Genomic DNA, 26,354 nt, shown 5'->3' with positions numbered 1-26,354 from the left:
TGCTTACTATCTCCCCTTATGTTGATTATCATTTCTATGTAATATTATGAGCTAAGCATGTGATTTCCTGACAGAGCTTAAAAGCTGTATGTCTCAATGTAATAAATCTCTGGATGAATTATTGGCAATGATGCACACATTTTATGTGTGCTGTGATCATCTCCAGTTATAATTATTTAATACACATGGTGTATGTAACATTTATAATCTTTCCTAGGGGAAAATGATGTGGCATAATTTGGGAAGATTATTTATGTTGTTTGTGCTTAAAATGTATGATAAAAAATGCTGTGTATCTGACTTTGAAACCCCACTGTTTTATATTTTAGTGAGTATGTGAAAATAAAGAAATGAAGCAGAGCAAGTACCCTTGTTTCTACTTATTTCCTCTTGTAAATTGCTGTAAATTGCCAATGTTCATTGAATTGACCTGCTAATGGGAACAGGCTGGCAGTGAGAGCTTCCCTCTAACTTTTTGATGAACTGTTTAATAATGCCACACATCCCATAAATTTGCATGAGGATTTGAAAGTTTCATTAGCCATTGTAGACTAGGAAAATTTCTGTGTTCTTATTATCAAATGTTGAATAACTAAATTTCATTAAGATACCTTGTTAGAGTAAGGTAAAAATTTAAAAAAATATTTCCTGCTTTTGTGTGTTTGAAAACTAGAGCGGGCTAGTAATTTCTGGCCTTTTCAGATTATTTCGTTTGTGTTCTGACATTAATGACTGTGTTTTATCTGGCTGTCAGGGGTCCTCCTAGGGTGGGTCTTAAATTCTAATGCGCTCATTCATTCTGTACAGCCAAAAGAATACATTAAACATCTATGAAAGAAGAGAAAAGCCAGCTCAGTTAATACAAGTAAAAATAAAAGCTATATGCTTATTCTCAGTGGAACCCTGAAACTTGTTGATATGATGGGTATTGCTAATTGCTGTGATCTGCAAAGTAATTAATTTTCTTCATTGCACAAAATGTATTTATCTTGTCTATTCAGTGTTTTGTAATAGTGAGTTCATTAAAATGTGCCACATTTTAACTTAACATAAAATGTTAACTTCAAAATTTGAAACAACTTTTCATCATTACTTTAATATTAAGATGTATGTTGATAATTTGCTATTTTCTAAATGTATAGGACATTTTTATTGCATTTATTTCTAATTTCATTTTATTATGAATACACTTTTTTTTATATTACAAACATGTTTATAGCGAAAGGAATTGAAAAAGCAGTACAAAGCAGAAAATATATTCCCTGTAATTCTACACTGGTAAATATTTGATATAGTATGTTAATATTTTGGTGTATATTGTTTGGTCTTCTTTCCATTCCTATGTTATATATTTTAATAGCATATAGGTTTTAAATGCTCTGACTGTATGTCTCATATTTAAGGATGTTTTTTCAAATTTTTAATACAACTATTATAAATACTTTTCCTTTCAACATCCATGTTGATAGGTTCTTCCTAAATTTCATCCATATGTTTATTTCTGTTGACAAGTGCTTTTGGGCATTGGTGGTGTTTGGCCTTTATGTTTCTCGTTTCCATGAGTTTGAGGAGATGCTGCTTTAAAAAGTCCACAGAGTGCCTGGTAACTTCTGTCTCTTCCACTTAGTCCCTTTGGATTGGGGAAGTTGGCATTTTGGTTAGAGGTGAATCTGTTTTGGAAACTTTGCCTTGATTCAGGAACAGGTGATCAAATTGCAAGGATGTTGAGGTGGGCTATGTAAAGTTATTCTTCAGTTAAGCAAGAATTGGTGAAAGAGGAATCAAATGCCATCAGATATTAACACCTCGCCTCTTTTTTGAGGAGGGGAGTAGAATCAATGCATATGTGGTTTTAAAGCACATGTAGTGGAGACTGAAATTACATCCTGATGGAAACTATTTATTTCCTAAAATCTTATGTAACTTATTGAGTGGACGAACTCAGTACTATGAGAGTAGAAAGGGAGACACGTTTTGCCTTTGGCCATGTAACAGTGATTAATAGTGAACTTTGGCTTCACACTGCCTCGTAGTCTTGGTGTAGTTACTTAATATCACTAAGCCAAAGATGCGCCAGTGTTATAGTTGCTATGTCCTAAAACTATGATTAAGTGAGAGAAATCATGGATGCTACTTGGTACAGTCAGTCTTAATAAACACTCGAGTTAGTATTTATTCTTGTCTTTTAGCCTCATCTTGTTATCTTTAGAAGGTTAGGGCAGTGTTTCTCAAACTTGAGTTTGCCTTAGAGTTGCCTGGAGGGTTTGTGAAAACACAGTGTTCTAGGCCCCAGTCCGAGTTTCTGATCCAGTTGGTCTGGGGTGGGCCCTGAGAGTTTGCATTTCTAATAAGTTCCCAGGTGATGCTGAAGCTACTGGCCAGGGACCACACTTTGAGAATTTCTGGGTTAGGACATTATAAGTGCAGGTGTTATTTTGGACTAGTAAATTATATAACTTTTTCTTTTTAACCAGCTGCATGGATAACATTTAAATCATTTCTTGGGCAAACTTATCTAGTTCCATTCTCTGCAAGTAGTCAAATTTAAATTGTTTTGAATTATTATGGAAATTTAAAGCTAGAGTTACCTAGTTTAGAGCTAGAATGATCTAGAGTTTTGAGGATTTTGATAGCCTTTAAGTATATATTTAAGATATAAGTAAGTATTATATAAGCATATAATATTGGCTTAGTTTTAATGAAAGTTGTTCAATAAAAGTTGTTATCCATCTATGTGGACTCTCTGCATATTTCTGATGAATCTAGTTTATTTGAACATGAGATTTGTTTCCAGAATTTTAAAATAGATGTAAAATTTAAAATAGTTTTAGACTAGGCTTTAGTTAATTTTTTTAACTTCCTTGTGAGAAATCTGCAGGAACTAAGCTCCTTTTAACGCTATTATTTCTACCAGATCTTTAAAACAACTGGTATTGTCAACCAAGTATTGTTTTAAGTTGCTAGTGATCTGAGAGTAAATCTTCACTCATGTAATTGTCTTGATGAGTGCAAGACAGGGCAGGCATTGAGTATATGGTGTTGACACTTAATTTAGTACTCCTTTCACAAAGCTATTGACTATTCATTAAACTTCCGATAAAATTTCCGCTTAATGCAAATGATGAAAAAAATGAATCTTAGGATATTAGCTGTTGCTTCTGAAATAATTCACATGCCCTGAGATCTTATTAGTGACAGCAAGCATATCCACTTTTATTTCAATGTAATTAGAATTCTTTTAAGTATAGTGACTATAATTTATCAAGCTAATTAAAAAATTTTAAAGAAAATTTTTAACTTAGAACTTTTGAGTTTGTTGTCCTGTTGTGTAGTCTGTCTTTCTCAGCAGTTTGGAAAGCAAGTAGGAGCTTGTCTGTGTTTAGTCCTTCCCCAGGCTCTTTCTGAGTAAGGGCTCTGTCTGTGAACGGGTTGCAGGTGGGATGTTTCACAGTTTCATAGAGTTGAACTATGGTTTGAAAAGCACGCCTGGTGAATAGGAAGTAGGTTTCTTCCCGTGTTTTCCTCATTCTGTCTTTTTTTCTTTTTCTTTCTGCTTATACCTTTCTCACTTGTCTTACATTTTAGGAATTTTTAGTCAACTCTCGCATTTTCTGATGATGTGAGTGTTGTCTTATTAGAGTTCTTTTGTGAAAAATTGTGATGTTGAAACAAAAAAATCTCAAAATCAACGGTTTAGTCCCAATGTGTCTATCATAGGAATTTGTTGCTTTCTGGTAAAAAGTTTATAAATTATGAAACTGTCTCACTTTACTCTATCTTTGTAAAATTTGTCACAAAATACTTTATTCTCTTATAGTGGTGTTTTAGTTTCACAATTCTCTGCAGTGAGCAGACATCATTTTTTTAATTAGAAAAATATTTATAACCAAGTTTAAACAATGTCCATTAAGAGACTATTACTACATTTACTTTTTAAATATTAACAGACTCCACTTAGGGCAGTGTGTATATAAATTCATATATGTCCTGTAGGAGTGATTATCAGATGGGGTTAGATATAGTGTCAGTTAAACTTTTCTGTCTCTTATAACAGAGTTTCTCAGCTTTCACACTAACAACATTTGGGGCTGGATTGTTCTTTGTTGTGTGGGACTGTCCTGTATAGTGTAGGATGCTCAGTTGTTTCCCTTACCTGAACCAACTAGATGTCGATAGCACCCTCCTCCACTGTAACAACCAAAAGTGTCTCCAGACACTTTGTCAATGTCCCCTAGGGCAAAATAGCCCCTCATCGAAGACTACTGAGTAAGAAGTACATTTGACTTGGTAGCCCAGTGAACAAATGTGTAAATGTACCTGCCTGCCCCCACCGGCTCCGGACAGCCTCACTGCTTGAAATAATGTATGTTGATATTTCCTATTCTGTTTCGTTCCATTTTGTTCATTCCATGCCATTTTATTTAAACTCATTGCAAGGATGTTTTTCTGGATAGACTAGGTTACTTTGGCACTTAGTATTCATTTAAAACTCTATGTGCAATAAAGAGTTACTGTTTTCATCAATAGGGATTTTCTTAAAGTGAGGCACACCAAGGTTGAAGAATGTTATTCTGGGCTTCCTGTTGATGCCATGTGTAGTGATGATTCTGAAAAATAGCTGCTGCTGAGTCCCCAGAACTGCCTGGTGGCCCTCCTCCCCGTGATCTGACACCTACCACACAAGACAGATTGTCAGTGGTGTGGTCTGAACTTCTGGTTGCCTTTGTTTAGGAGATAGAGGTTATGCTGTCAGCATGAGAGGGTTGTGCCATCTTGGGCTGCAGGGGGTTTGTACAAGATTGAAATTGAAGGTTTCCTTTGGATTCAGAATTCATCTGTAGAGGATTCATAGAATGAGAGAATTTTGATATCCTTTTAGGAATATAAATTGGATCTTGTGACACAAGACTTTTTGAGTCCTGTAACTACAGATTAGAGAGATTTAAATTTTTATTTCTCTAAAGGAAGCAATTACAAAGTTAGGTGCTTAAGCTGTGGAAGTCTTTCCCTTCTCTTTGCATTTGTGTTTCTTATGCAAATACTGTGTGTGAAATCAGTTATGCTGCAGTTATATACAGAGTGAAAGTTTCTAAGCAATAAATAAGAAGTCTTCCAAGTGCCTTAAAAATATTGTGTTAAGATTGGAAAAGAAACATTAACTTTAGCCTCTAAAAATTAGCTTCTTTATTTTCTGTATTATATATTTCTCTATTAAATATTCCTTATTTTGAATATGTCTTTATGGGTTGCTTTGATTATTTAATTTTCTAAATGGCATATTTTGTGGGTTATTTATTTTTTTGCTTTAAAATTTTTACCTATATCTTAAATTAAGGCTATGAGAACTTGAGAAAAAGTTGCTGTGCTGAATATATTTTTAGGCTTGATGTCTCCAATTTAAGAATGGGTTTGTACTCTAAAATTTGATTTTAAAGTCAGTTATTTAGAACTTTATTATTTTTTTCATAGAAACAATATTGCAAGTAATAGATTTCAGACTCAGTCCAAAATTTGTTTAAACCAGAAAGTAAAGAAATATGATATACTTCCATCTTTATGAATTTAATGGAGTACTCACTCCCCCGCCGCATCCCCAATAATTCTCATGCTAGAGGAGGTTTAGCAGATGGTCTGTTTGATTGGCAATTTTTCTTACCTGTGTGATTTGAAATATGGTGCATATTGAACCACAGGGTGCTTTGGAGGATTCATTCATTCCTTCAGTAAATATTTTCTCTGTACCTACTATGTGTAAGGCTCTGGTCTAGACCCTGGGAAGTAGCACTGAATAAAATGGACAACAGCCCTGCCCTAATGCATGCTAGTGGTTGGGAGCTTAACCTGTAATTGAATGCACTGGGAATGGAGTAGAAGGCAGTGTGGAGAAGCCTGTGCATGTGGCTTGATGTCTGATGGCAAACAAAACATTGGGAAAGGGAGTTGTGGTTCCTGAAGCTTCTGCTCTGAGGAATCTGGCTGCCAAATTCTGACCTCTGCACTCTCTGTTATGCACTGGAACACCCTGTCTAAACTTGAAGATCCTGAAGGTAGTCATGAATTCATTTTTGTCTTCATTGCTTCAAGAGAGCCTAAAGCATTGATGGGCTTGTAAATGTTTAAAAACCCACTGATTCGTAATGTATGCCATTTTCTGTGATGTAAGTACTCTATCATGATCTAGTTCAAGAAGCCAATGTGACATAACTGAGTGTGGAGTTTGGAAACATACTGTTCTAAATCACTATACAGTATTTCCACCGCATACAAGACCATACATAACAGTGAAATGAAAAAAGTAATTAGGAAGTAGTAAGTTTTAAGTACTTATTACCTTTGCTTCTAATTACTTTAATTCACAGTTTTCATAATTTAATTTGTAGTAGTCACGTTAACAATGGGCTTTCAAAATTCCTGAAAATTTAACAATCAGTTCTAATAAGTCTTTGTTGGCACCACTGGGAACACCACAATATCTTGCCTGAAATCCTTGTGGGTAGATATAAAAATTCATTTTTTTTCTTAATTAGAAGGGTAATAAGGAAGATGTATCGTAATGTGTAACACCTCCTGTGATGTCTGAGGCAGAACTCTATAATGAAAACATTGATATTTCTGTACCGAAATGTGAACATTCATTAATATGTCAGTAAATACAGATTATAAATAATTTTGCATCAGTTTAGGTTAGGTTGTGCAAGCACATATGCTTCTAACAAACTTAAAAAATGTTCCTTTCTGGAGCATTTTGATTTTGGAATTGTGGGTAAGGCACTGTGAAGCTCTATTGCTGCAAATCAACTTTGTTATTCCAAGTCTTGAAGAACCCATGTATTTGCCTTCTCACTGTGAAAGAACCTCAGCAGCTCTCCAACTGGGATCAGTGCTGCCCTCCAGGAGAGGCACGTGGTCCCTGCTTTTGTGCAGCTTGCCATTCTTCCTAGGAGCCTCCTGCCCTGTGATATCCTTCACCCTTCCAGACTCATCCTGTGCATCATGCTTTCTGCCCAGCTTCTTGGCCCCACCTCCTCCAGTGCTTTACCCTGGTAGATCTGATTTTTTCTCCTCCCACACAACCTTCTGTTGCTGCTCTTTTCACCCTAAGTTTGGTGTGTCCTGTCAAATACTGATGAAACTGAGGGCACACAATCTCAAATCTCACCCCTGAGCTCATACTCAAGGAAGTGGAATGAAACTCACAGCTACTTCTGAATAGCAGAGTCCAGCAGTGGAAATGCATTTATGAAAGTGCTTGAGATGCTGACATCTGTTTCTTTGCAAAGCTTCTTTTCTTTCAAGCCCTACGATTAAGACAGCTTCAGTTACATTCTAATAATTCATTACCCATTTTTTTGCATACCTGTTGTGTCTTGTTTATCATTGAGCATATATCGGAGAGACTTTAGCTGTTGGTAGCATCCAAAAATAAAGGCTTGTTAGGGAACAGGAGGTAGTGAGCCAGTCTTCTCGGAGTGCCTGTACATGCTTGTTTTAAAAGCTCTGCTGGGTATCGGGAACCCTGACACCAGGAACTCTGAATTACTGATTTCAGAGATTTTCTATTAATATTGTATTTTTCAGAGGTGAAACTAATGAGTGAACTTGTATTTTAATTACATTATATAGAAGTTTAATTTGGGCTTTCTTGGTGAAAAATGCTATATATAAATTTTTACAATCTTGTTGAGCAATATTCCGTTTTATTCATTTATCACACTTAGATGTCACAATATGTGAAGCGACTTTTTTCTCTCATAATTTACCACTTGCCTAAGTATATTCCACTGTCTGACAGTACTGAATCAGGTCAGTTTTTAGGCGGCAGCAATTTATAAATAATGTTCTTTTTTCAAAGAAAAAGCAACAGCCTATTAATGGTTTGTTTACATGAAATTTGCTATTGTTTCTGGCAATCTTGATGTTAATTGTCTAATTAGGTTTGTGTTTTATGTTAATCACTAATTTGTCTAGTTTTTGGGTTTCTGTTTTCTTTTCTTTTAGGCTAGTATGTAAAGATGTGAGAACTGTTTTTAAATGTTCCAGCAATGGGGCCTTTTCTGTATTTGCTATCATGTGTCTTTAAGAGTAAGGCTTGTAGGTTCTCTTGTGTGAGAGTGATTTTATTGTCTGAGTGGTTTCCAGTTTCTGGATCCTTTAAGACATTTCCAGCATTTTCTATGGTTTCACAGATAAAACTGTTGTTGAGGGTGTGTCCATAGCAGTCACGGTCTGGGTTGGTCTGCCCTTGAATCTGTGAATACCCAGCATTTCCTTGGCTTGGCAGATAGTCCCTGTTGTTAGTCTTCTTGTATTGTTCTTATTTTCTTCTATAGCGTTGTTTCTTTCACCTTTTCTTTCAGTCCTTTGGTCAGTCATACTGTTCTGTTTTAAATTCATTATGTACTGTTCAAGGTATTGACTATGTTGACTTCCTCTGAGTGGAGCAGGGTGATGTGTTGAGACCGTTGTGTCCTCCCAGAGGGACCAAAAGCATCATTGCAAAGGCCAACTAAGAATGGTAGAATCCAGAATTCAGGATTCCACAATGGTGGTTGGTTTTCTAGCACAGACACTGTCTTCTAGTCTAAAAGATGACGAGAAGTTTTCAGGACTTTCCACACGGAAACGGGATGATGAATGAAAAATAATGGTTCTGTACTTTATTTCCTTGTAATGTCTTTATATATTTTTTAGAAAGTTGAATGGTTAAATATATAAAGAGCTTAGCCCTTATACTGCTTGGATCCTTGACATATTTATGGCATTTGAGACATATTGGTAATGGGAAGAAGTTCTGTACCATTCCATTACTTATTTCATCGATCGTGGGGGTGATTTTTAATATAGCCTTAGCTTTTCTCCAGATTTTCTTATGTTAAATCCAAATTTGTGAGTCATTGTAGATTTGGAGACATAATAACACTCAATAATTTAACTGCTTTTAATGTGTATTTATATGTTTGAGAAGGGGATTGAAAATTTCAAATAGTTTGAATATTGTTTCTATACCGAAGTCTTACTCACTGGCTTTGATTTGTGGAGCATGGGCATTAACTGCAGGTTGAGATGAATGGAGTGATACACACCAAAGTGAACTAGTGGTGAAGAACTTGGGATGTATTATCTTTGGAACATTTCTTTCTCTCTTGTTGTAGGCTGTGAAAAAAGCTTGATTTTTCTGGGGTGGGCAAAGAGGTGAGGTTAGGGAAAGATGCCCAGAGAACTTGTAGTACTTTTGCTGCTTATATTAACTTGCCTGCACTTTTCAAAGGGATTGCAAAATAGATGTGGTAAGTGATATAAATTCACCATGTGTTTATTGGGGCATCTTTTAGGCAGGAGCAAGGCAGGACACAAAGATTAATGAAATAGAACCTTTCACAAGAAAATCAAGAACTGTTTATGGAATCCTCATCTGGTAAGACAAGCACATTATGAAGATGAATTTACTTTGGTGTTACTTGAACAAATGTTTGAGTGTCTCTTTTTTAGACATCAGTAGACTAAAAATTAAGTTTATTCATATTCTTTTAATATCCATCCACTATTATTGACATTACTTTAGCACTGGTGCAAAATAAGTTTAGGTCCCACTTGTTGAAAGTATATACTGATGTAACTTTCCTTAAGAAAATGCTAATACGCCTCATGCTATTTAAATACTTTTGTTTACTGTTTTATAATACTTTCCCTTTTCATTTTCTGTGAAACCATGTTTCCTTGAGTTTACTTACATTCTTTTGTCAGTTCTTCTCAAATTCTTCAAAAGTGGCAGTGAAGGAAGGGAAGAGAAACCTACAGTTTCAGCTTTATCCAGATTTTGATCGGTTTTCATACTTGCTCCACGTTTACATTGGATTACTTACATAAACTCATAGCGGCTACAGTCACTTGCGAGCTGCTGTCCCCTGGTTCTGTTTCTTTAGCCTTGAACTCCGCTTTGCCCCATAGACTCCCATCTCCAGTCGTCTACTGGGAATTGTATACTGGATACATGATAGTTTTACTTCAAACCGAACTCATCACCTTTTGCCCCAAACTTCTTTATCTTGTGCTTGCCCTCTGCCCAACCACCCAAGCCACAAACCTGGACATCTCAGATTCACCTGCTCCTTCACAGTGCCACCCACCCACGCATACCAAATCCTTTAAATAAGTCAATTCTGCATTTTAATAATTATACATTTTAGTTGTCTTTTCACTCCATTGCCTTTCCATTAATATAGGCCCTCACAACTTCTTTATTATTTAAGAACTGGGAATGTTTACCCTTCTAGTTCTTTCTCCATACTCCTTGAAACCTACAGAATAAATGCAAACTAAACAGGTTTGCATTCAAGGATGTCAACACTTTTCAGGATAAAGTTCATATGGCTTAACTTAATCCCAGTGCCCGTCATCTTCCTATGTGGATAACCTCAATCTCTTGAAATTCTTTAAAGTAATAACAATAGCTAACATTTATTGAGTACTTGATATTTTCAGGAACTATTCTGAGCAATTTGTCCTAACTAAATAAGTTAACACATGCAACAGTCCTATGCAGTACCGAGACACCCAAAATGTTGAAGAAACTGCTCAAGGTTCACACAACTGATGAGTCTCTTCTCTGAGCCTTAACACACCTTAGGGGACCAATTCAAGATCAGCAAGCTTATAGTAATGAAATGAGTGGAGTGCATTGCAAATGACAGGTGACTCTACCTCCACTGTTCCAAGCCATCTATGGGGAGGTTATGTGAGTAGTAAATGACAGGAAAGCATAGGCTTTGGCTTTCCTCAGAACATATTTTATTAAAAATTAAGTTTCCGAACCCTTCTTGCTTGGCCAAGTCCATTAGATGGCACTGGATTTCAAAAGATTTGCATTAAATTTCAGTATTAAAGCAATTTGTAGATTGGGGGAAATGTTTAACTTGTAAGTTATTTATTTTACCTGTCAAATATGGGAGAAGAAATGATTGACACACAATTAGTATTTATTCTGTTTGCTTTTGTTAAAAATAAAAAAAAAACAAAAACAGTGCTAAACAGGTTATACTAATGAAGAGTTGTTATAAAAAATTTTATTATTTAGTTACTTTTGAATAAACCTGCCAGTTGATAAAAATTAGCCTAATATAAGCAGCCTTGTGTTATATACTGAAGGTAATTTAGGCTAATGTCAGAGACACTGTTACCTTTCCTTTGTAGAAGTTATTGAAATAATGAGTGTAGCAAAAAGATGTCAGAAGATGTTTGAAGTTTTCCTTCTCCTCCTCTGGGTGAATATTTAAAAATCATACTTTTCCTTTTTGCATGCAAATTAAACTGAAAGGCATTTTGTAAGGTAACTAGTGTTTTGTGAACAAATTTATTGAACTTTGATCTTTTGATAATACTGGTTTGTGGTTGTCAGAATAAATAGTGACTTTTTATTATGTATTACTCTAAACAGTTTTCATTCAGAACTTAGAGTGAAGTAGTGAGTTTGATACATCTTCATTGGAAAATAAATCACTGATGAGCAGCATCTCCCAGTTCTTCTACTTCGTTTTTCTTAGGCCACTTTTTTCTCTTCTACCCTTCTAGCTCCCCAAAGACTTAATAGAAGCATCTGAATTTCTTTCTTCTTTTAAAGCAGTTGAACTCTCTTTTTTTCTGATGATGCTTTTAGATGGAATCTAAGGTATCAGTGGGGTCTAATTCACATTGTGAAGTCAGCAGTTAAAGGGATTACTAACTCCCAAGCCAGTCTCCTATATATGTGGCAAGTTGCCTTGGTAACAAGACTGGTTCTTTGAGTTAGAATTATCTTGTCTTTAAATGCCACAGATGATGATTTGCTTACCTCTGTTGCAACATCTCGAGGTCTAGCATTGTGCTGAGATGTTTTCTGTTTAACAGCTTCCTAGTACTGATTGATTGACTGGAGCCATAGCCAGAATTTCTTTTCTTGTGCTTTTAATTTAAAACATAATTTGCAAAATTTAGAACTAAAAAAGTGATCCTTCAAATTTCTATTTTAGGATGGGAAATTTTCCACTACTGATTGTCACAAAAAGTATTATAGTTCACTAGATTTGACTAGCAAGAAATTTTAGTGTGGAGTCGTTTGTCACATATTCAACAATGGGCGGGTTGCTTAGGAACATATATGAGTGCCTAAGTGCTGTGAGGTTGTGTTACTTGCTGAAAGACTAACACTTTCTCTTGTGTGCCTGAAAGTACCTGATACAAACTCTAGCATAGAGCTCTATGGTACAACCCGATAGGAGAATATGGTTGTGATTTGAGGCTTAAATCAAATTCCTACCTTCCTCTTATGTAAACATTTGTATCTTGCTGGTTGTATAGTGGGAGGAGGAATTGGGGGTGGCGTGGGCATATGAAGACAAGGTTTTCAGGTCAATGGAACAGGCTCTGACTTTACCTGACTGGCCCAGGAAGCACAAAGACCTACATGGGCCTTCCTAACCAACGGGCTCCACTCTTGCTTGGTGGACTCAGCAAATTGAGGCAAACTTTCAGATGCCCAAGAGAGCAGGGCTTGAGTTACTATTCAAGGCTCAGTGATCCTGCCTGGTGGTAATTATGGTGCTATATTTCTGGGCTGAGTTATCACATTGTCAGCTTCTTATCCCTTAGATCTGTGGGTCAGGGACTGGGGAAAGTTGAGGATGGAGAAATGGACTTGAGCATGAAGGTAGCAATCGCATGTGTTTGATGGACATGAGAAGTATCATTTCCCTCATACTTGCTCACTAAAGCTCAAGTAACATCATTTTGGTACTGTTTTGATAGTGTACAAGTAAGGCCGTTTGGAGTAAGTCATTAAAAGGCTCCGTGTGTGTGTGTGTGTGTAGTTTTGGCTTGTCTCATTATGCCCTATTTCCTATATGATATTGGACTTTTGATTAATACTTTTTTTTTTTTTTAATTTTGATCCCCAACCCCCAGACTGTGGCATTCCTCATAGGAGTTGCTGTTGAGGGAGTCTGTCAGTATTGCAGCTTATTCCTGAGTAACTATTCCCGAATTGATATGTAATACATATTGATTGTCAAGCTAAATTGTCTATAGGTTAAAACACCTTGTTGTTGAATTCTATTTCCACATCTTGCTAGATAGATATATGTTAGAAGGGTGGCAGAGTGGCAAGGTGAGGAGGGCCAGCTGCCTCTAAAATCTCAACCTCTGGAACTAGAAGTTGAGGCAGATTTGAGGTTGAGTCTCATGGTACAGGGTCCGCAAAGGACTCCTCCCTCATTGCCATTCTTAGCTCAACCAGTAGGAAACGTGACTAGCCTTTAGTGTGCTGATAGCAGTTTAGAGTTTCTTTCTAAGCTTTGGGTCTTATTTATTTATTTATTTTTGCAGTGGACAAAATATACTTAATCCTTAAAATGCTGATGAAGAACAGAATTAGTCTGCTTATGTAGCATTTAAAGTTTTTCAGTGGCAAGCTTGAGATTCTCTTGTATTGAGTGAGGTTTTATTGGTATAGCTTGCATTACTACTATTACAAAACATCATTGGCCCAAATATATTCCTTTATGACTGTTTTGCTTACTCGTCCAGTAAAACAGTAGCTCTATTTAAATGAGTTTTTAATGAACCATTATAGCAAATAAGGCTCAGACAATAATTAAGGATTTAGTATTTTTTATATGTCATTAAAATAAGTTCAGTCATCAGAAAGCTTACAAATTGATTTTAAAGTTTTTTTCCCATGTCTACATAATTAGTTATTACATCATTACATTTGATCCTGAGATTCATATTGCTTCTTTCTCAGTTTTACCTTTGTCTCTTTGAGTGAAAGCTGCATGTGTTGATGATAAAATCACAGCAAATGCCACTTTCTCCAATTTGGAGTCAACCTATCTATATGTGATTAGCTAATTTTAGAATTATTTTGTTCTGTCTTACTGTGCAATCTTGCTTTTTATTAACGATTAAGCAGTGGTATAAAGTAGTTGTAGCTTCATGGGTGGGTGCAAATGGATAGTGGTACTTGGTGATGGGAAAGGGAGGAAGAAGCATTTATATTATATCCGAGAAGTGGGTCAGCCAGCTTATGGCTATAGCATTTGCATATTTTCATGTGGTTTGTGGTTGGCATACTCAAGGCTGTTAGTTGAACTTAACTCTTAAATTGGAAGTCTAATTAGTCTGAAGGCTGAGTAGATGATAGAATGTGTCACCCTGAAGGACAGCAGAATTATATTGCAACTCTGAAATTTAAACATCAGGGCTGGGCAGCATCATAGGTAAATATATTTCACTGTGATTTCCAGATGAAATCCAGAAATGTTCCTTAAGGTAAAGAGAGGATCTTAAAGATATCTTCACGTTCATAATGTCTTTATTAGGCATCTGTGATCCAGATTACCTTCTTAAAGGATGCTCTTAGTTCCTGTGGGACAGATGACTTTTGACCATCAATGGGTGGAAGCTTATAATGATGGTGGTCTCCTGGCAGTGGGACTGTCTTGCCCTCTCCTACCTGATATGTTTGAAAAGGCACTGATAACGATTTATCTCATCTTCTGAGTAGATGACACAGTATGCTTTGAACATCACTGTGCAAATATCTTTTTGGATATGGGTTTTCAAATCTTTGGGGTAAATTCCCAGTAGAGGGATTGCTGGATCATATGGTAGATCAATTCTTATTTTTTTGAGGAACCTCCATACTGTTTTCCATAGTGGCCGTATCAATGTTCAGTCCCACCAGCAGTGTATGAGGGTTCCTTTTTCTCTGCATCCTCTCCAACATTTGTTATTACTTGTCCTGTTGATTATAGCTATTCTAACAGGCGTGAGAAGGCATCTCATTGTGGTTTTGATTTGCATATCCCTAATAGCTAGCGATATTGAGCATCATTTCATATATTTGTTGGCCATTTGTTTGTCCTCTAGGGAGAAGTGTCTGTTTAGGTTCTCTGCCCATTTTTTGATTGGATTGTTCGTTTTTTGTTGTTGTTGAGTCGTATGAGTTCTTCGTGTATTTTGGATACTATGCCCTTATTGAAGGCGTTCCTTGCAAATATATTTTCCCATTCGGATGGTTGTCTCTTTACCTTGTTGATGGTTTCTTTTGCTGAGCAGAAGCCTTTTAGTTCGATATAGTCTATTCATATATTTTTGTTTTACTTTCTTTGCCTTTGAGGTCAAATTCATAAAATCCTCTTTGAATTTAGTTCCTATGTTTTCTTCTCTGCAATTTATTGTTTCAGGTCTTATATTCAGGTCCTTAATCCATTTTGAGTTAATTTTGGGGTGTGGTAATAGACAACAGTTTAGCTTTATTCTTTTGCAGGTGATCTTCCAATGTTTCCAGCACCATTTACTGAAGAGGCTTTCCTTTCTCCACTGTATGTTTTTGGCTTTTTTTGTTGAAAATTATTTGCTCATATAAATATAGGTTTACTTCTGGGCTTTCGATTCTGTTCCACTGGTCTGTGTTTCTGTTTTGCTGCCAATACCATGCTTTTTTGATTACCATTACCGTGCAGTATAATTTGAAGTTGGGCAGAGTGATGCCTCCAGCCTCATTTTTTTCCTCAGGATGGCTTTGGCAATTCGGGGTCTTTTGTGCTTCCATACAAATCTGATGATTTCTTTAAAAAATGCTGTTGGGATATTGATGAGAATTGCATTAAATCTGTATAATGTTTTAGATAATAGGGTCATTTTAACTATGTTGATTCTTCCAATCCAAGAACATGAAATATCTTTCCATTTCTTTGTATCTTCTTTGATTTCTTTTAATAGGATCTTATAGTTTTCATTATATAGATCCTTCACGTTTCGTTAAATTTATTCCTAGATATTTTATTCTTTTTGGTGCAATTGCAAAAGGAATTAGTTTTTTCTACTTCTTTTTCTGACACTTTATTATTAGAGTATAGGAACGTTATGGATTTTTGAACATTGATTTTGTATCCAGAAAATTGACTGTCTTTGGTTATTGTTTCTAGTAGTGTTCTTGTGGAGTCTTTAGGGTTTTCTATACAGAAAATCATGTCATCCACAAATAGTGACAGTTTGACTTCTTTGTTTCTTATTTGGATGCCTTTTATATCTTTCTCTTTTCTGATTGCACTTGCTAGGACCTTCAGTGTTATATTGAATATCAGTGGCCATGGTGGACAACCTTGCCTTGTTCCTGATCTTAGAGGGAAGGTTTTTAGTTTTTCACCATTAAGTGTAAGGTTGGCTGAGGGTTTGTCATATATGGCCTTTATTATGTTAAGGTACTTTCCTTCTATACCAATTTTGTTAAGTGTTTTGATCATAAATGGATGCTGTATCTTGTTGAAGGCTTTTTCTGCATCTATTGATATGATAATATGATTCTTATTTTTTTAATTTGTTTATGTGATGTATCACATTAAGATTTGCATATGTTGAACCATCCCTGTGCCTCTGGGATGAAGTCCACCTGATCGTGGTGTATAATCTTTTTCATATGTTGCTGTTTTCAGTTTGCTAGTATCTTATTTAGGATTTCTGCATCTGTGTTCATGAGAGATATTGGTTGTAGTTTCCTTTTTTCAATTATTTTGATCAGGTTTTGATATCAGGGTAATATTGGTCTCATAAAAATGTGTTGGGAAGTATTACCTCCTCTTCGATCTTTTGGAAGACTTTGAGGAGAATAGGTATTAAATCTTCTTTGAATGTTTGGTAGAATTCACTGGTGAAGCCATCTTGTCCTGAACTTTTACTTTTTGGTAGGTTTTTAATGATTGTTTCCATTTCCATACTTTGGTCTATTTAGATTTTCCAGTTCTTTCCGATTCAGTGTAGGAGGGTTGTATTTTTCTAAGTACTAACCATAAATCTGGTGTTATATACCTTTTCATAGTATTGTATGATCCTTTGTATTTCTGTGGTGTCGTAATTTCCTCTCTTTCATCCCTGATTTTTATTTGTGTCTTTCCTCTTTTTTCTTTAGTGAGTCTAGCCAGGGATTTGTCAATTTTATTAACCTTCTCAAAGAACCAGCTCTTCGTTGCATTTATTTTCTCTATTCTTTTTTGTTTGTTTGTTTTCATCTTCATTTATTTATGCTCTAATTTTGATTATTTCTTCCCTTCTGCAGACCTAGGTTTCATTTGTTCTTTTTTTTCTAGTTTTTTTTTTAAAGGTGAAGTTTAGGTTGTTTATTTGGGATTGCATTGTTTATGGAGGTAGTCCTGTAATGATATGAACTTTCCTCTTATGACCACTTTTGCCATGTCCCAAAAGTTTTGATATGTTGTACTATCATTATCATTCGTTTCTTTATATCTCTTGATCTCTCTTTTTATTTCTTCTCTGACCTAGTTATTCTTCAGTAGTATGTTGTTTAATCTTCATGTATTTGTGGTTCTTTCTGATTTCTTTATACAGTTGATCTCTAGTTTCAAAGCCTTATGATCAGAGAATATAGTTGGTATGATTTCAACCCTCATATTTGTTGAAGCTATCTTTGTGTCCCAGTATATGGTTGATTCTTGAGAATGTTTCATGTGCACTAGAGAAGTATGTATAAGCAGCTGTTTTGGGATGGAAGGCTCTGTAAATGTCAGTTATGTCCAGTTGGTCTAATGTGTTATTTAAGGATGTTATTTCCTTATTGATTTTCTGTTTGGATGATCTGTCCATATCCAACAGATCCCCTGCTATGATAGTGTTTTGGTCTGTTTCTCCCTTTAGTTCTGTTAGTACTTGCTTTACGTATATTGGGGCCCCCTGATTTGGAACATAAATATTAATAAGTGTCATGTCTTCTTGGTGCATGATTCCCTTTATCATTATGAAGTGTCCCTCAGTATCTTTCTTTACCTTTTTTATTTTGAAGTCTATTTTGTCCAATATTAGTACCTCTACTCCCGCTTTCCTCTGAATGCCATTTGCTTGAAATATCATTTTCCACCCTTTCACTTTGAGTCTATATTTGTCTTTGGAGCTAAGATGTGTCTCCTGGAGGCAGCATATGGTTGGGTTTTGTTTTTTGATCCATTCTGCAACTATGTGCCTTTTTATTGGTGAGGTCAGTCCATTTACATTTAGGATGATTATTGAAATATGAGGTTGTCCTATAAACATTTTATCTTCTGCTTTCTGGTAGCTCGGTGTTTCCATTGCTTCCTTGTCCTTGTGCTTCTGTTTTCTTTATTTTGGTTGGTTTTTGTGGGATTTCCTTATGGTACTTCTTGTTTTATGTTATATACTTTGATTCTAAATCTTTGGCCTGTGGTTACCATTACAAAAATGAAAAAGATTGTTTTATGTATACAGCGGTCCCTTTTCTTCTGCCTGCGGCTTATCTCCATTCCTCTTTGGGAATTTGGATCTTTGAATCCTCCTCTTTTCATTCATTGTTATCTCAATTTGTTCCTATGTATGCCGAACTTTCATTACTATCTTGCTATAGCAATTCTCTTATTATTTAAGCTTATAATGCCCTGTTCTTAGTAAAGATTGCACTCTTCTGCTTCTTTTTGCCTGATAGTCACTTTACTCCTATACATGTTATTATTATTATTTTTTTCTTCATTTTGTTTTAGGTGAGTTGATTCCTTTCAGTATTTCCTGTAGTGCAGGTCTTGTGGTGGAGAATTCCCTCAATTTTTGTATGTCTGGAAAGGTCTTAATTTCTCCTTCATATCTAAAGGAGAGCTTAGCTGGATACATTATTCTAGGCTGGTAGTTCCTTTCACTTAATAGTTTAAATATTTGATTTCATTTCTTTCTGGCTTGTATGGTCTGCACTGAGAAGTCCGATGATAACCTAACAGGTTTTCCTTTATAAGTTACCGTTTTCTTCTCCCTGGCTGCCTTGAGATTTCTATCTTTTTCATTTATTTTTGATAACTTTAATACAATGTGTCTTGATGAAGGGCTTTTTGGGTTGAGATAATTGGGTATTCTGTTGACTTCTTGAATTTCAAGTTCCAGCTCATTCCTTAAATTTGGGAAATTCTTGTTAACTATTTGTCTGAAAATGCTTTCTAATCCCTGCTCCTTTTCCTCACCTTTGATAATGCCCATTATTCTTATGTTTCCTCTCCTGATGGTATCAGCTACTTCTTATATTTCTCTTTCATTATTTTTCATTCTTCGGTTTCTCTTCTTCTTTCTGATTTATTTCTAGATTTCTGTCTTCAATATCACTGATCCTTTCCTCCATTTGGACAACTCTATTTCCCAAGCTTGTTATTTCATTTTTCAACTCTTGTAGTGTTTTTTTTTGTTTTTTTTTTTATCTCCAGAGGGTCTATTCTGTACTTTTTAAGGCTTTCAATCTCCTCCTCTGCTCATCTAGTTGTTTTTTCAATTGAAATTGTTGATATGACTCATTTCAGAACTCACTGAGTTTTTTTCACAAGTAACATCCTGAATTCTCTGTCATTTAAGTCACATTCTATGTCTGTAAGTTTATTTTCTGAAGTTTTTCTCCTGTCTCAGATGCCTTGTTGCCTTGGTTGTTCATGGTATTTAAGGGACTATTTCTCCGCCTGGGCATTAATGGAAGTGTATTCTACTGTTTTTTTTTTTTCAGAAAGAAGATTTATTATATAAAAGTCTCTCTTTAGCCTGCTGCTGCAAAGAAGGCTTTTCCCCAGTAGGTGACATCCAAGCCTCTTGGATCCCTGCGTTATATAAAGTCTAAGTAATGTCTTTTTTATTTTCTTGTAGATATTTAATCATTCTCGCTACCCTCAGTTTCAGTCCCCATCGTTGTCAGCGACAGTCTCGGCAGCGTTTGTTTAGACTCCCACCAGGTTCCACGGTGTTCTATGTTTGAGGGTATGGGTGGAGTGGACATCTGGGTTGGGGGATAGGGGCTGCGCCTCAGCCTCAGTGTTGCAACTATGGCCGGTAAAAATCAACTGTTGTTTCTTTGTGGTCCCGTCCCACTTCTCTGCTTTCTGCCCTGATGACTGGGCCTGGCCGGCCATGGGGAGCTCACAGCTTTCCCAGGCAGGGCTGTTCAGGGAAATCGCCAGACCTTCTCCCCTCTCCCTCCTCTTACAGGGAGCTCTGGCTGCGAGAGGCAGCTTCTTTGTTTCTTCCAGTCCACCGCCCGACACCCGGGCTTCTGACCCATGGTACCTCTTATGCGCAGATCCCTCGTTTAGATGTGCTGGTGTGTAGTTTGGGTGTTTGTCGTTGAGTTTTAGATGTTCAACTTATTGTTGTTTCAAGAGGAGATATCTAGGGACGTCTCTCACTCCACCATGTTTCCCAGAATCCTCTTTAGATTCTTTTAAAGAGGTTTTTTTTTTTTTAATTATCACCAGCAAGGAATTGTTTGTAATTATCTTGATTACCTTCAAATATGTTGAAAAAATTTTAGGTGGTGGCATCAAAATGACGTGATTTTCGTAAATTGGATTATTGCCTTTGGTTAATCAAGAATGAACAGAATCCTATCTAAAGACTGGTAGATGGTCATAGTTTGCAGCTTCCCAGTGGGCTGTGCTGTTGATATGTTAGGGGTTCCAGGGGCAGGAGAGTTAGAAAGAGAGAGATTTGATTTCTCATCTCTGATTCATTCCATACTTATTTATAGTTCAGCTCTCATCTAATTAATTTGAGTCGCAGTTTTCTATAAAACGAAATATAAAAACCCAGTCTGTTTTTATGTGAGCAGCTGGGAGTATACCTTCAAAAGAACTTTTTTTGTGGTTTCGATGTTTGATTTTTCTAGCAAGGCTTCTCTGTTCCTTCTTCAGCCCTCCCTCCCCCCTTCATTTTTGATATGCAGAAAAGATTCGCATCATTCTTCAGTTACTCTTGTAACTGAGCTTCAAATTTACAAAAGTATATGTTTATCAACATCCCAATATAACTTAATACTAGCTAATAGTAAATGTGTACTTGTGTTGAAAGTTGATATAGCTTATCTCTGTTTGTCACGAGTCAAAGAGGGTAGGCATTGACACTATATTAGTTTCCTTTTGCTGCTGTAACAAATTACTGCACATTAGGGGCTTAAAACATCACAAATTTATTACCTTACAGTTCTGTAGGGCAGTAGTCTGGCTTGGTTTTCACGAGGATAAAATCAGAGTGTGAGCAGAGCCATGTCTCTTTCTGGATGCCCTGGAGGAGAATCCATTGCCTTTTCTGCTAGAGGCCCCCATGTTCCTTGGCTTATGGCTCCCTTTCTTTTTCAAAGTCAGCAATGTAGTATTTCTAACCATTGTCACACCTCTCTCTGACAATATTGGGAAACGTTCTTCGCTTTTCCAGACTCATGTGATTTGATGGAATCAACTGATGATACAAGATAAATTCCCCCATTTAAGGTCCTTAACCGGAATCACATCTGCAAATCTCTTTTGCCATGAAAGGATAACATCTACAGGTTCTGGGGATTTGGGCATGGACATTAATGGGCATTATTCTGTTTACCACAGCTACCATCTTCTTCTTTTTAGATGTGTAAAGTTAGTCCTAGGGATGGTCAAGAGGCCAATGGAATTACCAGCAGCCCTCTAAGATGTAAGATCAGAGCTGTTTTAAATTTAAGTGTCTTTGATCGTGAAGTCTATGTTCTTAGTCTCTTTGCTACATGCAGTTGTGGGCTTTCAGCTCATCATTTTACCCATTAAAAGGGGCACCCTTGATTCAAGTGGTTTATACGCATTTGTGTGTGTTGTTTATAAAACAAGTTTTCTGTTGGAGGGTTCTGATACTTCACTGAGTTAAAATGACATCCTGAGGAAGGTGGGAAATGTGTTTGTTTATACGTGGTTGTCATGGGTGTAATACTAAATTCAGCCCTTCTTTTCTCATGGAGACTTGACAGATGAACGGATCGGAACAGATAAGTAATAACTATTGAAAGTAAAAATGAACTTTCAAAAATGATCTGCTTCGTGGACAGCAATGAAGATTCCATCTGTTAAAATATGGATGTGAGTCACGTTTCACAAATTTAAAAGCAGACATTTCCTTTATTTTTTCGAAGGGCATGTTAGAGATTTTTAATATGTGATGTTTTTGTGAAGGTCTCATTTCTTTCGCTGTGTTACTATAAGCTCGTAGAGTAGATTTTCTAAAATTATATATCCCTCTCAAATTAACACAAAATTACTTTATATATGCACCTGGCACTTAAATTTTGATTTAAAAGAAAGCTGTAGAATTGTGTGTTATTGGCATACTGCAAATCACCAACTGTGATTCTCCCACAGAAATTCAAACAGCATTTGTTCCTGACACAGTCCAGATTTCATAATACTTGTGTTTTCTAAAAATGCTGGAGATAACTATTGAAACTAATATGCATGTAGAAGTTATTCCGTCATGTGTGGCATTTAAAAACTCGTTCTTTGTAATTTTCAATCTTTATTTTCAGTTTGCAGAAAGGACTTGATTCTTGAGAGAAGACATCATTGTGAAACGTTAACAACAAATCTTAATTTCATTTGCTTCCATTTAAGTGCCAAAATGTCAAACTTAATATGTTCAAAATGCATATTAGGCCACACATCATGTGAGAAGTCTGATGATATTAAAACCAGGTATAGAAATTTGAAATCCCAAAGAAGAGCTTGCAGTAGATATTGTTAAACTTATCAGGGTTACCAAGGTACCTTAACTTTTAATTTTATTTCCCAAATTGAAAATTACTAGAGGAATGAGCAGTCTAGTGCAGGGTATCAAACTATAACCCATGGGCTAAATTCAGTCCATTACCTGCTTTGTAAATAATAATTTGTAAACATAGTCATGGTCATTTATGTATTATTTGTGGCTCTTTTCATTGCTGCAGTGGCAAAGTAGAATAATTGTAGCAGAGACTATATGGATTGAAGTACTCCAAAAATATTTACTATCTGGCTCTTTTCAGAAAAAAATTTACTGATCTCTGATGTGGTTAAACGTTTGTGTGACTAATACAGGGAGACACTTGCCAGTCAATTGTGAGATACACAGACTGATTTTATTACTCTATGTGGAAACTTTAGTGTATACATGCAAACACCTTTCAGTTTTTCTTCTCTGTCTGCCTGCCTATCTATCTATCTATCTATCTATCTATCTATCTATCTATCTATCTATCTATCTATCAATCATCTATATCTTTTAATTAGAGTTGACATTCAGTGTTATTTTCTTCTAGTTTCAGGTATACAGCATAGTGGTTAGACATTTATATAACTTCCAAAATGATCCCCCTGATTAGTACACACCTGGCACTAAACATAGTTATTACAATAGAATATTGACTATATTCCCTATTACAATAAAATATTGACTCTATTCCCTATGCTGTACTTTACATCCCTGTGACAAATTTGTAACTACCAATTGGTACTTCCTAATCTCTTCACCTTTTTCATCCAGCCCCTCAACCACTCCTCCCATGTGGCAGTCATCAATTTGTTTTCTGTATATTTCACTTAATAGCCTCTAAATCCATCCATGTTGTTACAAATGGTAAGATTTCATTTTTTATGGCCAAGTAAGATTTCTTTGAAAAATGTATCACAACTTCTTTATCCAGTCATCTTTTGATGGGCACTTAGGTTGCTTGCATATCTTGGCTATTGTAAATAGTGCTGCAGTGAACATAGGGGTGCATATATCTTTTCAAATTATCATTTTGGTTTTCTTTGGATAAATACCCAAAAGTAGAATTGCTGGGTCAAAGTATTTTTAGTATTATGAGGGACCTACATACTTTTTCATAGTGGCTGCACTAATTTACAATCTCACCAACAGTGTAGGAGGGTTCCCTTTCCTCCACATCCTCGCCAACACTTGTGTTTTGATTTATAGATGGCCATTCTGACAGGTGTGAGGTGATATCTCATTGTGGTTTTAATTAGCATTTCTCTGATGATTAGTGATGTTGAGCATCTTTTCATATATCTACTGGCCATTTATATGCCCTCTTTGGAGAAATGCCTATTCAGGTCCTCTATTTTTTAATTGAATTTTTTTTTTTTTTTGGCGTTGAGTTATATGAGTTCTTTATAAAATTTGGATATTAACCCTTTATCAGATGTATCATGGGCAAATATCTTCTTCCATTCAGTAGGTTTTCTTTTCATTTCGTTGATGGTTTCTTTTTAATTTGACGTAGTCCCATTTGTTTATTTTTTCTTTTGTTACTCTTGCCTGAGGAGACCTTTACACTTTTTTATAACTGCTAACAATTTCTTTTCTTATTTACATTTCTTATTATAATGTTGAGTGGCCAAACTATTCATCCCACTTTGATTTCTTCCTACCACTTACCTTCCCTCTAGATTGTTTAATCAGCTCATTATGTATGATGCCACTGCAGGGTTCTGAGCTTCCTATTTGTCTACATGTCTCTTTGACCTTAGGATGGTTTTCTTTTTTGTCTTATGAGTTGATTGATATGAATAGTTTCAAATATTTTAACAAATATCATTTGTTAAAAATGACAACTGTATAACATGAAGATTTTAATTATAAATACTCATTCTGTAAATTTATCTTATTGCCCTTTTAAACTAATAGGAGCATTGGCATTAAAAAACTTGAATTGGAGGCAAAAGGTATGGTTTGTTTTAGGTACAATCATGATTCTTGGAATGCTAAACTTAGTTTGCTAGGCATAGGATTATCGAGTGAATGACCAAGGTGGTATTGTTCCTTACAACTCTGTTACTCTTCTATTACTCATTGATATTTTTAAAGAAGTGCTGCCTTTGTTTAGTTATAAGAAGAAATAAATTGAATTTTAATTTTCGTGATACTTTGTAGTGCTGTATTATGAAATTAAAATTTTTTTAATTTTGAAATAACTTCATAGTTAAGGAAAGTTGCAAAAATAGTACAGTATGTTTCCATATATACTTCATCTATGTCTTACGTTAACATCCGACAGAACCATAGTACAGTGATGTAAGTAGTAGACTAATAACACAGTCAGTACTATTAAACTAATCTACAGCCCTCATTTGAATGTTTTCTCTTTTCTACTCATGTCCTTTTTCCCCCCAGCCCAGGATCCACTCAAAGACCTCCTCATATTGCATGTAGTTCTTATTTATCCTTAGTCTCCTCCAATTTATACAGTTCTATCAGTCTTTTTTTACTTTCATGATTCCGATAGTTTTAAAGGATATGAGTTATTTTATAAACTGTCCCTGAATTTGGATTTGTCTGATATTTCCTCATAATTAGATCAGAGTTATTCATTTTTGGCAGGAATTCCACAGAAGTAGAGTTACATACATCTCAGTGCATTTTATCCGAGGGTGCGAGATGTTTCTATGTCCTATCACTGATAATGTTAACCTTGGTAAAGTGGTGTCTGCCAAGCTTCTCCACTGCAAAGATACAATTTTCTTTTCTTTTTAATTAAAAAGTATCTTATGGGGAGATACTTTGAGGTATGCAAATATTCTATTTCTCATATTATTCTCACCCATTAATTTTGGCATCCCTTGGTAGAGCTTACTTGTAGCAATTATTACTGTGGCAGTTGCCTAATGATGATTTCTGTATTCATTATTCCTTCTATATTTATTCATTGGAATGCTGCAACAGGAAGAGCTATTCATTCTCCACCATTTATTTCTTCAATTATTTATATAATTATGGACTCACAGATATTTAGTTTATTTCCGGGTTGTAATCCAACATGATCATTATTTATTTGTGTACTAGTCGTCCCAGCTTTGGCCACTGGGAGCTCCTTCAGGATGGCACCTTATTCCCTTTGACGTGCCTCTGTCATCTTTGAGTATGTCACAAGGTGTTCCAGGCTCATCATGTATTATCTGCCCGCAACCTTGGAATTAAGGATTCTAAGGAGCCTTTGTTCATTTATTAGAGAATGATATTAGAAACCAATATCTAGGCACTTGTGTTCATTGGTACTGGGTGTCATTGCTTCTAGAACCTCTCAGTGGGCAGAGCTAAGAAATATATATCCCGCATGTATTAACATCCATTCATCCATACCTATCCATCCACTACCTACCTACCTACCTGCCTTCAAAAACCATGAATTCATATCGATGCCTCCAATTTTAATGTAATATCACAGAGGTCATTTCTTTATTTGTAACTTCTGTTTCTCAGAGTGAGAATTTTGGCTCTCATTATCCCAAATATTTTTCTTTTTCATTCGTTCCGTGTGTGTGTGTGTGTGTGTGTGTGTGTGTGTGTGTGTGTGTGTGGGGAGTGGCCAGGTATGTGGAGTGGTAGTGGTAGAGTGAGAATTTCTAAACAATATGCTTGTGAGAAATAAATTTACTAACTAGAAAACGATATTTCTTTAGCCTTACATTAAACGGTGAAAAAAGCTTTTCCAAAGTTTCTTAAGGGAAGTTCATTTCTTCCCTATCCCTTTCAGTTGGTTGTATTTTTAATTTCTAACATAG

General features: G+C 35.7%; 1 protein-coding gene across 6 annotated transcripts in view; it reads left to right on the top strand.

Moving 5' to 3' along the window:
• PARD3 (par-3 family cell polarity regulator) overlaps positions 1-26,354 on the top strand; it is a 616,019-nt gene that overhangs the window by 217,645 nt on the left and 372,020 nt on the right. The window lies entirely within an intron of this gene.

This window comes from Pteropus medius, unplaced genomic scaffold (assembly GCF_902729225.1).
Source record: "Pteropus medius unplaced genomic scaffold, Ma_sr-lr_union100, whole genome shotgun sequence".
In the NCBI taxonomy this organism is placed as follows: domain Eukaryota; kingdom Metazoa; phylum Chordata; class Mammalia; order Chiroptera; family Pteropodidae; genus Pteropus; species Pteropus medius.
Note: the sequence above shows the minus strand (reverse complement) of the source record. Positions and strands in the feature narration are given on the sequence as shown.